Source organism: Ptychodera flava, chromosome 14 (genome assembly GCF_041260155.1).
Source record: "Ptychodera flava strain L36383 chromosome 14, AS_Pfla_20210202, whole genome shotgun sequence".
NCBI classification, from domain to species: Eukaryota; Metazoa; Hemichordata; class Enteropneusta; family Ptychoderidae; genus Ptychodera; species Ptychodera flava.
This window is the reverse complement of record NC_091941.1, coordinates 14,926,314-14,940,732: the sequence shown is the minus strand read 5'-3', so window position 1 is coordinate 14,940,732 and position 14,419 is coordinate 14,926,314. Positions and strand designations below refer to the sequence as shown.

Sequence of the window (14,419 nt, the reverse complement as noted above, 5' to 3'; positions counted from 1 at the left end):
AATGGTTTTATTCCGAGGGAGGGTCGACGTCCCTTCCCGAGGATAAAACCCTTGGCCATCGAAGTTGACAGAACACTTGAAGAGAGAGTGTTCCTGTATCCTCAGCTGAAAACGTGGGTAAGTAAAAGTTTTCGGACCTTTATACCGAGCCGCAGGCTTGAAACATTGCTTTTTCCATTCATTATTTTCGACCAATCACAGATCCTGTATATAGGGCATTGTAAATTGCTGGTGGTGTGAGTTGTTCAAAAACAGAGCAAGGCAGCTCACAAAAATGTTTATCATCATGGGAGTAACCAAGTAATCAATGACAAAGAACGTTTGCCATAAACAAATTACGACTCCCCCCCCCCAAAAAAAAAAAAATTACAGCGAATACTTATTGAGTTCCTAGAAAAAAAAACTCTTTTCAGTAGCAGGACTTCTTTCGTAGATCATGCTTGCAGAGTAAAATAAATTAACGTGGGTTCACACATCGGTTAGGAGTTGTATGTTGTTTTTCATATTGTGGTACGGTCTGATTGTGCATTAGTTCATTACTGTTTGATTGTGCATTAGTTACGTGTCGATTATTTGGTGTTAGAAATTATCCATTGCGAGACGAAGCCGAGTCGAATATGTCTGAGGCACTGTGACCCTTTCACTTTCGTTTAGGAGTCTTAGGTATTCCTTCATCAGTCGCTTGAATTTATGTGCTTTAGGTCCATGATTGATTCCTTTGCTCTTCTAACAGTGTTGTTTGAATGTTTAGGTTGTGATTTGTTAAGACTTGTACTTATTTGCTAAAGTGGCTGTCCAGGATTACCGGTTTTCGGAATATTGTCTACTTCGCCTCATGAAACACGGGTAAATTTAAGTATTACACATTTGCTTTAGCGCTGTATATACAAATTGGTTCCAGCCGTGTATAATCTTTGATGTACGTTAAAGAATTCGGTAACTGTACACCAAACATTTGGGGAGAGGGGTGTTACTGGTAAGCCTAATTAGAGAATCAAGAAGCTAAGAATGAAAACATAAAGAATCACACTTAAAGCAGTGTGAGATTCATTTCCGAAATCAATTCAATCAATTCATAACACTCTAAGCGAATTCAAAAGTTCAACAAATCCTTTTATTAAGGTGACCTGTTGATACACTAAAAATTGCCATTCAAGCCCCATGACCAAACTAGCATTTTACATGCGTGTGCTGTTGGCAATGTAATGAAGTGAAAACAACTTCATACATCATTTATATCTTGAGGTTTTTGTTTTATGTGTACAGTAGTATTTACTTTGTAAGTTTACATGATCAGAGTTCCTCTGAGGAATAAAGAAGGCACGTCACCTAACGACTTCCGTATTTCAATTTCTCCATCATCAATCACTGTTGCACAGAAACAGGTGAAAGGTTAACGCGGAGGCTGGTCAAGTGATGCGCTTGTTGACCAGAAAAAAATCTTTTTACCGCTGCTTAGCTTAGATCAACAGATCTTCAGGCCCCTGTGAACAAGGAATGAAATCAGTGAGGTTTATTGTTTTAAAGTTGTAATTTCGACAATAATTACTAAAACGTGGTCTTGAAATTCCAAACTGTGAATATACGCACAAAATTATAAAATATTACCTAGACGTAGCCAAAGTCCAGTGTCTATCGCGTAAGATATGGAAAAGTGTTGTCGCAGCCTTTTTTATAGAAGTAAATTAAATATAAGTATCTACGGAGCTCCGAGTTACCAGATGAACTGGGTCATGCCTAACTTGGTACTAAGTGTTGGGTCAGTAACTACGGTCCTAACAAGTGTTTTCTCTGCATGGCAAGATCACTGAATTTCGGACAGGTAACATGATGCAAAACCGCAGAATCACGTGCAGAAATTTTGATCTTATCAAAAATCCTTGGACTTAATATATCAACTTACCGCCCGAAATTCAGCGATCCTACTGGCAGAAAGACGCCCTCCCTCTGTTACGTGTGTCCACGTATTAGTGTCTCAGTACAGTCTGAATTTAAGTGATCTTGCCATATAGGAAAACGCCCTCCGTAACGCGTGTCTAGTCAAAGTCAGATTGAATCGGTCGACTACATTTTTTTGCATTAATTTAGACTTTGTACATACATTTTCTTTCAAATTGAACTTTTGCGTGATTATCGTAAACATCAAATTTGGCTACAACCTATAACAATGGCTCTCTATGGCTTCTCAGGCGAAGTAATTGGATGACTGGCAACAGTCTAATTACCAAATGAAGTTTATGATTTACTGATGTTCTCTCTTTGATATTAGTGATTGACATCCATTTGTGTACACCACTTGGTTGTGCACAGAAAGTGTGAGATACATTCACAGCTCATTAAAAATACTGTATTCAAACCTTACAATTGAAACTTTTGAAATTTTACAACTGAAATGTCAACAATTAAACCAAAAGATAGAATGATTGAATGTTTAGAATATACACAAATTATATATATATATATATATATATATATATATATATATATATATATATGTGTATATATATATATATATATATATATATATATATATATATTATATATATATATATATATAATTTATATTTCACCTTTTGTTTTACCTTTGTCTCAGGAGGTCACCCTTTTTACGAAAGTTGGAATGGGGATCACCCTGTTTCTGAAAGTTAGAATGGCGGGGGGGGGGGGGAGGTCAGCCACTTTTTGCCGTCCGAAAAAAAATAACCCAGCGCCGCCCCGGCCGTAAAAACTGACCAGTCCCTTAAGCTCAAACTAAGTGATGTAAGACAGTATGACTTTGCAGATAATGAACCAGCTGCTAAAGAATTACGACCACTATGGTATATAAACGGTGAAAGACACTGAGAGATGACATGTAGGTTAATTGCTAATTTGCATATTTAATGAGTTTTCCTTATTAGGAATACATATTGGAAATGACGAAACTTGCTATGCACATTAGAGATAATATCATATAATATTATTGAAAGTCATCAGCATTTTTACTTCAGCTAATTACTAATTTGCAGATTAATGACTTTCCCAAATAAGGGATATAAATCTGAATTGACTTGATTGAAGTTGACGAAACCTTCTCTGTTTATTGGAGATACTATAACATCACATTTGTTAAAGTCATCTTGCATTTTAACTATACCTAATTGGCAAATACTGCTGTACATGAAAACCTGGGCTTGCGTTCTAACTTCTAAGCGCTATAGGATACATTAAATCTACGTACACTGGTTAAGTACGACAAGATCACAGTTCAATTTCAGCAAATACTCGTCTTATGTTATTTTGACCTCGAAGTTTCAAAATTATGTAAAAATAGATGATTCCAAGAATTTGTGGAATTTCAATGATGTGGATCATTACTTTTGCATACAGGTATATTGACTTGTAGTAGTAAGAGAGTAGGTGGCTGACACTGTTCGGTAGCTAGCGATACATCACGTTTTATTTCGTCACAATAAATTTGAAACATGAATTTAGGTAGATTTGACTAAAATTTAGAACTGTTGGGAAAAGCCACAAACCACCAAGTGTCGGTTACGTGGGATGAAATCATCTTGCCAGCTAGCCGGAGCTTTCAGTGTGTGACCTCGTGTTGACCTCGTCTGCCATACACAACTTAGTTTCAGTTACCCTGCCTGCTCTACGGGGCTGCATAAAATTTGATGAGATTTCATGCAAACTTGATCACACTAGCCGCAGTAAAACATCTTAAAGGATGACATGAAAGTTAATTGCTCATTTGCATATTTGTGTCCTTGTCTAATTAGGGAATATATATATCTTGATTGACTCTATCAAAGTGGCTATGATTGTGATCTATGGTGCTGCTTCATTTACTACAAAGTTGAAGACTTAGTGCAAAATTTGTACGCATCACTGATTTGGTAGGTTCAACACGGCACCACGGTGTTTGAAGGGATGGTGGGCAAAGCAAAGCCAAAAGGCTTGATAGCACTCGCTCAATTCTCAACCACCAGTTAAGCTTGTAATATTGACATCATTCCTCTTTAAATGTAAAATCGAGCTTGCTCCTTTCTTTGATTGTTGATCAATTTGTTGGTGGAGATAACCGCCAGTGGTATGTTCCCCGAAGTCACTTAAGTTTGTAAAGTCCAGTAGGAACGAGTTAGATTATTGACTGCCTACAGGTCATTTGAAGCTGTGCAATAACGCGTCATTTACATGATTTATAGCCCGTTGGGTCAATGGTATTTCCGAGGGGGGGGGGGGGTCCTTAGCTTTCCCGAGGAAAAACATTCGCGAAGTTGACAGTACAGTGTTCCTGTAATGTCATATCCTTGCAGAAAACGCGGGTAAGTACAAGTTTTCTGCTGTTTATGCCGAGCCACAGAATTTAAACATTGCTTTCCAATCATTATTTTCGACCAATTCCAGGTCCCCTACAAAGTTGAAGACTTTGTGCAAAACTTGTACGCATCACTGGTTTTGTAGGTTCGACACGGCACCGTGGTTCGTGTCTTTCAGGTGTACAGTACCGTAGTGTTTAAATAATTGAAGTACCCTATCACTAGACGTGGCTGTTAGGTATAGCGTACCGTCCGGCTCTAAGATCTATAATCTCCGAAGTTTGTAAACGTCGTTATCAAACCTTGTATCAAACAAGGAAAATGTAAGAAACTGGCGTCATAGTCTGATTTTATTGCCAGAAATCTGGTACACTCGGCTTAATGAATTTGTGAACTTACAAAAATCTGTTTGAAAAGATGCAAAAAGGTGTGTCACATATCCAGCCACCTCTTTGAGTCTATTATTGGCTGTCACATATACGCGCAGCCATTGGTTACTTAGCTAGGTCAACACAAGCGTTTCTGGGAAGAGAAAGGTACCGCGGCTCCACTACCGTCCCAGCGTGAACGTGTAAAGACGCTCGGGTTGTACATTGGACGCGCGACATTCTACCCATACTGTGACGGATCAAAAGGTGGGTGTATTTTTATTGGCAGTATTTCCCATTTTTATATATAGATCATTTCATTGTTTATTTAATGGGAGACATGAATTGGGGCGAAGTGTTTGATATTTTCTTGGCCCAAATTTATTTTCAAAATGGCATAGGTGACCGAGTACATGAAAAATGACATGATCAATGTGTGATGAGTGAGACTTTATGCAACTACATGGCCCGAAATACATTTGCATCTGGTGTTGTCCCCTAGTTTTCAGGTCTAATTCATTTGTTACCGATGAAACTAATCGATCGAATACACGCTTTTCTCAGCAAATTTGAAATATTCCCAAAGAGTTCCTTAGGTCAAAGGTGTCTTCATGTAGTAGTGTAGATAGTGTCTATGCAATGTTCTATCTTATGAAGTTTTCAGGTAACTGGCTCTGTCAAAACTGACACTGAATGTTTTGATTGCTATTTCAGAAAATTGTCGGTCAGTATTTGCTGCTCACAGACATATGGTTGATCGTTTTGTTTTCTCCAACTACTTTGATTAGTCTCGCAGATTCATTCAGTATCTGCTATACACAAACCTGAAGTCCAACCCTTTCATGTGTTATTATGTTGTGTTATGCTGGATAGACGGCATTTAACGTTGTATTGTTCAGATGATGATAAAAAAGTTTGTTGCTGTTATACTAAGACTGTTTTTGAGAAAGAAACGAACTGAAATGCCCTTTGATTTGTTCTTTCGTTATTATGGGCATATTTCTACTACTTGTTCACCCATGCTTGCCTTCACTGTTGCAAGAAAATACTGTGAAAAGTGAATGAACTGCTTAATTGGCCTGTGCAAAAAAGTGCAAATTATAACTTTCTGTCTTGACAACCATACCTATAGTTTCAGTGGTTTATCTAGCTTACCTGGTACGTTTTTAAATTTTGTATGTAGGAAACGAATAGAAAACTGACTTTATAATTTTATATTTTTCAAGTGATCAGAGACACAAAAGTCATGAAAAGATGAAACGATCGCAACTTCCAGTTTACGGGGTATATGAGATACAGATACCTGCTTCCTGCTGGTCAAATCTCAAAAAATTCAGGATTTTAAAGAATTTTTGCAGATTTTTGTACACATTTGCGTACTGATTTTATTTTTTCTCATTTTGTAAACTAGTCTGGAGATTGTTTTTCTCATTTTTTGCTTTGAAATTTCTTTTTTTCTGTTTTTAACCACCCCCTCCCAAGATCTATTGGTCCGTCCCTAAAGTCGCTGGCCTTGTATGCGATTGTCCATTCAAGAGTTGTGGCCTCTATTTATTTGATCGTGTGATTGGTCCGCGTACGCGTATGTCTACCGGATGCTGTTATTAGTTCATTCCCTCGCTGTCATAAGCTACGTCCTGATGATGGATGGCGGTTCATGAAGTTCGTTCTCAATCAACCGATCAAGTCAGCGACCTGTACGAACTTTGAATGAATTGCAATTATGGGGTTCGAAATGACCCAAACGTGCAAAAGTGCATAGTTAGGCTGCGTTCACAAAAATGATTAGGGGGGGGGGTGCTGGAGGAATTCAGGGGGATTCGAAAATTTTTGGGGTAGTAGAGGGGGGACTTGAAAATTTTGCTCTGCCTGTAAGGGGGGGACTTGAAAATTTTTTGGTTCGCTTTAATGTTTTACATTTTCCAATTCCAAGTTTTTGTAGGTAATTCAATGAAAATGAATACCATCTTTATGTCATCCAATTGTTGTAATGTTAGTAATCATTTAACAAAATCTAGAACCTTTTTGTCTCATTTCATGACTTTTATTTCGAAAAAATCTAAACGTGTGATTTGTCAAAAAAACAAACGAGCCTAGTAACAGAACAGAAGCTGCAACTGTTGATGATATTTGTGATATTTCTATGTACCATATAAACTTCAGTTTCTTGCTGTATCCCTACAGCATAATCAAACACACAATATTAATTTGTCGACAAAGCCAGTGTAAATAAATATGTATTAGGTGATAATGTAATCAGTGACAGTCAGTTGTCAGTGATACAAATGCATGGTACACAGGCTGTGATAGCAAGCTGAATACTGGACAGGTCAACATGCTGCAGGGAGTAGAACAAGAACACAGTTGTATAAACTGAACAATAATTTTGTCGAAATCAATTATCAAAGTTAATACAGCTACTGCCTACGGGCAGTGTCACTATCAGATAATGCCCTGCTACTGCAGTTTCACTGTCACTGCATACCTGAGCAGTGAAAGAGATACCTCTAACTCTGATGTACATGGTTGTTGAAGAAGAGCTTTGTGTCAAATGACGCTCATAACAGTGAAACATACTTGTACACATGATTAGGCCAGAAAGCAACACATGGAAGACCAGGAGACTTTCTGGCATATGAGAATAATATTTAAGAAAAAAGATGGGGTCACCATGTTCAACTTTCTAAATTTTCATAGTCACTTCATAAAATAATACAAAAGTAAAACTTTGAACAGTAAAGACTAAATGAAAAAATATCCGACTAAATTGAATTTTTTATTACTTAACCAAATTTGCCATCATTACACACAAAATTTCAGAGATTAAAACATTTTTGATGGAATATTTTAACCTTACAATATTGTCAATTTTGAGTAGCATCTAATTCATATATGTCTTATACTTTTGAAACAAATTTTTGGTGGGTCACTGTGCTGATTTTTTTACAATATGGCAATTTCATGTGAGAGAGTTTTATGTAAAATGTTTCAAACCTGGTCTAAGGCTATGGATAATGGTGATCTAAATGGTGTAATTTTTATAGATTTACGCAAAGCTTTTGACCTGGTGAACCATGATGTGCTTCTTAAAAAGCTTGAAATCTATAATTGTGATATAACATCCATAAACTGGTTTCATTCATATCTCTCAAATAGGAAACAAGTTGTGTGTTTTCAAGCTCAAATTTCTGATGCTTTACCGATATCTACTGGGGTTCCTCAAGGTAGCATACTTGGACCCCTTTTTTGCTCACGTGTGAACACGTGAGCATATGTCGCAGCGATGTCTGTCTGTCTGTGTGTCTGTCTGTCTGTGTGTCTGTCTGTCTGTGGGTCCATTTTCTCAAAAACGGCTGAACGTATTTCAGTCAAATTTGGTAGACATCTTCAGAATTCAAATGGCTAGAACTGAAAAGGTTTTGGTGGGCGTGGCTTGGATATTAATGAAGTTATGAAAGTTTTAATTTTTCTGTTACGCCGCGTATGACAAGTGAAAACAATCGACTGTTTGAGGGCGCTGTGAAAAGTGCTTGTCCAGGTTGGCTACAGCTGGATAGCTCTGGTTTCAACCACGGTCCCTCCGTGTTTCAACCTCGTATTGAACATTAAAAATATGATATTTTATTACTCATTCAACTCACTATTCAAGATAAAATATCGTTTAGCAAATTAGCTTTATCCTGGTAATTGATTGTTTCCCTCGCTGCTCGATCGCCAGAAATGAGTACATACGTTCTCGCTAGCCCTGCGTACGTACGCAGTGTACGCTGTGCATTCCCTGTGTGCGTTCCTAACACACAGCGTACACTGCGTACGTACGCAGGGCTAGCAAGAGAGTTGCCGACATCGACAGTTATTTACGAAAAAAAGAATAAAAGACTGGCATTTTTGGAAGCGATCGAGTAGCTGAGGTAGGCAGGGATACGACTTGGGCCCAAGAACGCTGAATTTCGGCAGTAATTTGGCTTTTTACGTCAAGTCCAAAAATGGATTTGAAGTCACCAACTCTACGTACGGGTCTTTGCAGGGCTGTGGTGAGCGGGGCTATTAGCTGTAGCGGAACACACAGCATCGTACGCAGGGCTAATACGTTCTCTACCTAGCCTCATGGCATGGAAGTGCTGATGAATAATAACTTTGGGTCAAAGGTATTGAAGTGTCCAATCAGGTTCGTGCACAGAGTCCAAGGCCATGACCTACTTCATGTACTTCTGCACTGTTTTGATTTTGCTTCGCCATGAAACGTATTCGTCATTGTCCATAGAAGTATGTTTGCTCTCCTTTGAGGTTGTTTGTGAAACAAATTCCGGGATAGGCCTTGGAATGCATACGATCGGCATCGCGGCAGTGCATGTAGCTAGCCCTACGAGTATGGCGAGAGTGTCCGGCTTTGGCTACGCCGCCTCCCACCTCCGGTAGGCGGCGTAGCCCCGGCGTAGCCAAAGCCGGACACTGTCGCCATACTCGTAGGGCTATGCATGTAGCGTACCATGCTTGTGTAACTGCCGAGCTCAACGTGCATTTACGGTTGATACTCGTGTACAATCATGATGTGTTCAATTCTGATGAAGATTCATGTCTTACTTTTGCAGTCTTTTTTCCGTACGATAATCCCGACAATACGTGTTACTGTTAGGCGAGGTGGCCATTTTATGATAAGTTTCAATACTGCACAGCTACATAGCGTCACTATCGTGTGATCGAGGTACAGCGTTGTTGAACGGGATACAGAAACTCTGCAGAGGGAGAAACGATCGTTGACATGAACAGTCAATGTACTTCAGCACGTAGTCCGCAGATAGCGGATCGAGAAAATAAACGTGTCCCAGTAAATAACGGAATATTTATGTACATTAACTCGATATTAATCAAATTTCCAGCTCATCGCAAAAAAATGTATTGCAAAGATTAATTTGTCACTGACAAATACTGCACTGTATGGAAAAAACAGTCTGTAGAATAGTTCATAGTTCAAGTGGTATTACCCGAGACAAACACTTGTGTTGTCAATTTTGATTTCATTTCATAAACTTCATACTTCATCGAGTATCGTGTATTTCAGCCTTTGTGAAACCATTTTATTGATATTTTCAATTTTTGTCTTGGCTTTGTTGTGGAACATGTTGAATCGTCTCCGTGGACATGTAGGCAAAAGTGTGACGGGGTCGAAGTGACTTGGGTACCTGGGGCCGACCAAAACCAGTGTGAATTACTGGGGTCAAAGCGGACAGCGGCCGGGATGACGTGTTCCCCAAGCGAGCTACCTTCAGAAGTCTGTTTCATCGCAAAAAACGTCAACTTTTAAAACCCGTCATTTATTTACTGATGTTATTCTCAGCATCACAAACATATACGCCTCTGCTATGTATCACAGCAAATAGTTATATTTGAGCGCCCGTAAATGGGATCCTCGTTTTTTTTGCGAACCCGGAAGTGTGTCTTGCTCAATGCATTTCCTACCCATAGCGAGGGAAACTGCCCGCGTTCCCATGCTCCCATGCACCCTTTTTCAATGCAAGTGCAACGCCATCTGTGCAAAATTTGTGGTGGTATGCTCCCGTGTTATGGAAAACCTCTCTTATTCTAACAATGACGTAGTTGACTTTGGACTTCGATTTCGTAAATGTGATGTCCATGCAGTGAGTTTGGGTTGGCGCGCTTATAATGCAATCTTCGCCCGCCTGCGGTCCGATATCCCGCATTTATTAGCGATATTTATCTGTTTTGACTTGACCAAAGTTGGCAAAACTTGCTATGTACATTAAAGATACTATGATACAAGATTATTGAAAGTCATTTGACATTTTTTCAGCCAATTCCCAATATGCATATTTAATGAACCTTCCAAATTAGGGATATATACTGGCATTTACTTGATAAAATTTGGCGAAACATGCTGTGTACATTGATCATTATACCAGGTTATAACAGTATTGAAAGTCATTTTGCATTTTCATGTCAGCTGATTCATAATTTGCATAAATAGCTAACAAGCTTTCACGGTTTGGCATATAGAGCTTGAAGGACTTGACCAAAGGTAATTACACATGCTATATTGTGATACAATGACAGTACTCAAAGAAATTAATTATTTTTATTTCAGCTAATTACATATTTGAATACTTAATGACCTTTAGAATTGATGTGGTGAAATTCATTGTGTTGATCATAACACTTTAAATGTAGCAAAGCATGTAGCAAAGGTTCAAACTTGCACATAAATGCAATATATAATGAAACACGTGAGCATTTTCAGTTCATATCTGGTTCATATTGTTTATTAATGATTTACCTTTAACTGTCAACGACACCATTGAAATGTATGCCGATGATTCTACAATCATGGAAAAAGGAAAGAACCTGGCAGAAATTGAAAAAACACTCAATGATGAACTTGAATCAGTAAGACATTGGTGTATGCAAAATAAAATGGTTATAAATACAAGTAAAACAAAGACCATGGTTATGACTACACATCAGAGATTGTCACGTCTACCAAGAAATGTTCTTCATTGTAAACTTGGTCAGAATATTTTAGAGTTTGTAAATGAAGAAAGACTTCTGGGAATAGTGGTAGATCAACACTTGAACTGGAAGTCAAATACTGATTCAATTTATAAAAAGGTCAATTCACGTATAGCTCTACTTAGACGTATAATATGGTATTTACCATTAAGTACTAGACGAACATATTATAATGCATATATACTTCCCCATTTGGACTATTGTTGTAGTGCATGGGGAACTAGTGTAAATATAAATAAGTTATTCAAATTACAGAAACGCGCTGTGCGTGTTATGATGGGCACTAAGTATAATTATCCGACCAATGGACTTTTTAGATCATTACATATTATGCCATTACCTGATAGAATTTTATACAAAAATATGTGTTTAGTTTTTAAATCCTTGAAAGGTATAGCCCCATTGTATATGACGGAAATGTTTCAATATGTCAATCAGTGTCATAGCCGTGTGACCAGAGCTAGCTCCCAAAATAAGCTTGATATCCCTAGAGCCAAACTGAATGTTTTTAAAAACACATGGTCAGTACGGGGAGCTATGGAATGGAATAAGTTGAAAACAGAAGTCAAATCTTCTGAGACACTTGTCTCTTTTAAAAGCAATTATTTAAAACAATATTTGGCAGAATTTTAATTTTTTCTTGTTTTTCCTGTTTAATGTGGCAGTTGTTATATGTGGTTATTTGTATTTTCACTTTTTAAAATTGTTTTTGTGGTTTTGTATATATTTTGTTGTAATGTCGAGGGCCCTGGGGGAGATAAACTCTCTCTAGAGTTTACCAGGCTACCCTCATTAAATAAAGCCAAATTAAAAAAATCAAAAAAAAAATCGATTTATATGTGGAAGTTTTAAAGTTCTGTAGGAACGAGTTAGATTATTGACTGCCTACAGGTCATTTGAGCTGTGCAATGGCGCGTCATTTAGATGATTTATAGCCCGTTGCGCCAACGTTTTTCCCGAGGACAACCCTTGGCTAGCGAAATTGACAGTACACTTGAACATAGCTCTGCATGGCAGGGCTGTGTGTTACCGGCGTTATGGAGGCCGTATAACGCTGGTAACACACAGCCCTGCCATGCAGAGATAACTTGAACAGAGAGTGTTCCTGTAACGTTATATCCTCATTTGAAAACGCGTGTAAGTACAAGTTTTATGTCCTTTATACCAAGCCACAGGCTTTAAACATTGTCTTTCTATTCATTATTTTCGACCAATCACAGAACCTATATAGGGCATTGTAAAACGCCAGTGGTATTACATGATCAAAAACAGAGTAATGCAGCTCACAAAAATGTGTTATCATTATAATAGCAAGCAGGTAATCAATGATAAAGAACATGCGATAAAAAGAACATTAAATTTTACAATACAAAACTTTAATATGAGCAGATTTACATTTGTGATAATATCTGATCGTATAAGCAATTTTTTCGGTAAAAAAGAGGGAAAACTGGCAAAATTTCGTTGTTGGGAGAAGGGAGTGGGGAGCTCTTGTGGCGGGGAGAGGCGAGTGGGGACCTTTGTGATAGGGAGCAGGCAGTGGGGAAATTATTCGGCGGAGAGCGGGAGGGCATTTGCGAATAGCTTTCACTTTCTCCTAAAAAAATTATTAAGTTAAAAATACTTTGCAATGGCATATTTACTTGTGAAACACCTTTAGTTACAATATCTTGAAATTAAGCGGTTGGCTGCCCCTGACGTGTCTTTCAGGTATAGAGTATCTTAGTGTTTAAACGATGGAGGTACCCTGTACGTGTCTTTCAGGTATGAGGTACCATAGACGTGGCTGTTAGTTATAGCGTACTGTTTCGCTCTTAAGATCTATATTCTCCAAGGTTTGTAAAAGTCATTATGATCTGCCCAACTAGAGTCACTCACGGGCCCTTGTATCAAACGCAAAAATGTAAGGAACTGGCGTCATGTCATTAAACTCGTCTGATTTTATTGAAATCTGGTACACTCGGCTCATGAATTTGTGAATATACAAATAGTTTGAAAAATGTAAAAGTTGTGTCACATCCGGCCATTACTTTTAGTCGGTCTATTATCAGCTGTCACATATACGCGCAGCCATTGATTAATTAGGTCAACGCGAGCGTTTGTTGGAGGAGAAAGTTACCGCACTACTTTTGTCATTATTCCTACTACCCCCAAGCGTGAATGTGTGAAGACACTCGAATCATTCTGTTATCTGTACATTGGATGCATGACATTCTACCCATAGTGTGACTGATAAACAGGTAGGTGTATTTTAATGGCAATATTATCTCTCACAATGTATAGATCATTTCATTCTGTTTATTTATGTGAGACATCAATTTGGACAAGTGTTTAGTATTTGTTTTAGCCTAAATTTGTTTTCAAAATGGTGTAGACGGTCGAGTACATGAAAAATGACATGATCAACGTGTGATTAGTGAGTGCAACTACATGGCCCGAAAACCATTTGCATTTGGTGTCGACCTCTAGTTTTCAGGTCCAATTCATTTGTTAAAACCCCACCAGCTGTAACTCTTAAAATTTGTTGACCTCAAAATATCTTCCTATTCTCTTCTCGTTTTCTCTGAATTCTACCCCCTGAAAGGATATAGGCTTTTACTGCATTAGGAAACCATTCCTTTTTGAGACATTTGACAAGTAATTCCAAACTTTAACAATAATTTTTATTTCTCGCCATTTTCAAAAGTTGTAATTATTACAAAGGAAACAGAACATGCGATGTCAAACTTGAAAACATTCACCCTTCTGCATTACATTGGACTACTCTGTGCGATTTCAGTGCAGAAATACACGGTATCAAAATAGTGTTTGCTTTTCCGCGTGGGCCTGCGATTTCATGTTTGGGCAAACATTTAATCGCAGTGTAATCGTTATCTTTCTCTAAATTGCACCTATATACAGTCTCAGCTGGTAGGTAATAATTAGTGTATACATATACCTAAATTAATACATTCTCACAAACTTAATTTGACTTGAATTCATTTTTTAACAATAACAATGACTGTACACATACGGCTGTGCTGGACTTTTCATCATGCTTCAGGTAGTAGACCAAGACACTACAGTGGAGACACAAAACAAAACCACTCAAAAATTAGCCAAAACATTACAGTAACTTTCTATCGACAAAGCAACAAATATTTCACATCAACTTCATACTACTTTTTGGTTCTACAATATTTATTCAGTTTATATATGAGACCTCTTTTATGGACACAAAGG

General features: G+C 37.9%; 1 protein-coding gene across 2 annotated transcripts in view; it reads left to right on the top strand.

Moving 5' to 3' along the window:
• LOC139149490 (phospholipase B1, membrane-associated-like) overlaps positions 1–14,419 on the top strand; it is a 57,499-nt gene continuing 43,080 nt past the window's right edge. Inside the window, exon 1 of one of the 2 annotated variants that reach the window (XM_070721266.1) lies at positions 1–117. The gene's annotated coding sequence lies outside the window, so the exon portion shown is untranslated. Of the gene's footprint in view, positions 118–4,829; positions 4,940–14,419 lie in introns of those variants that run through there. The other variant, XM_070721267.1, reaches the window with a different exon arrangement.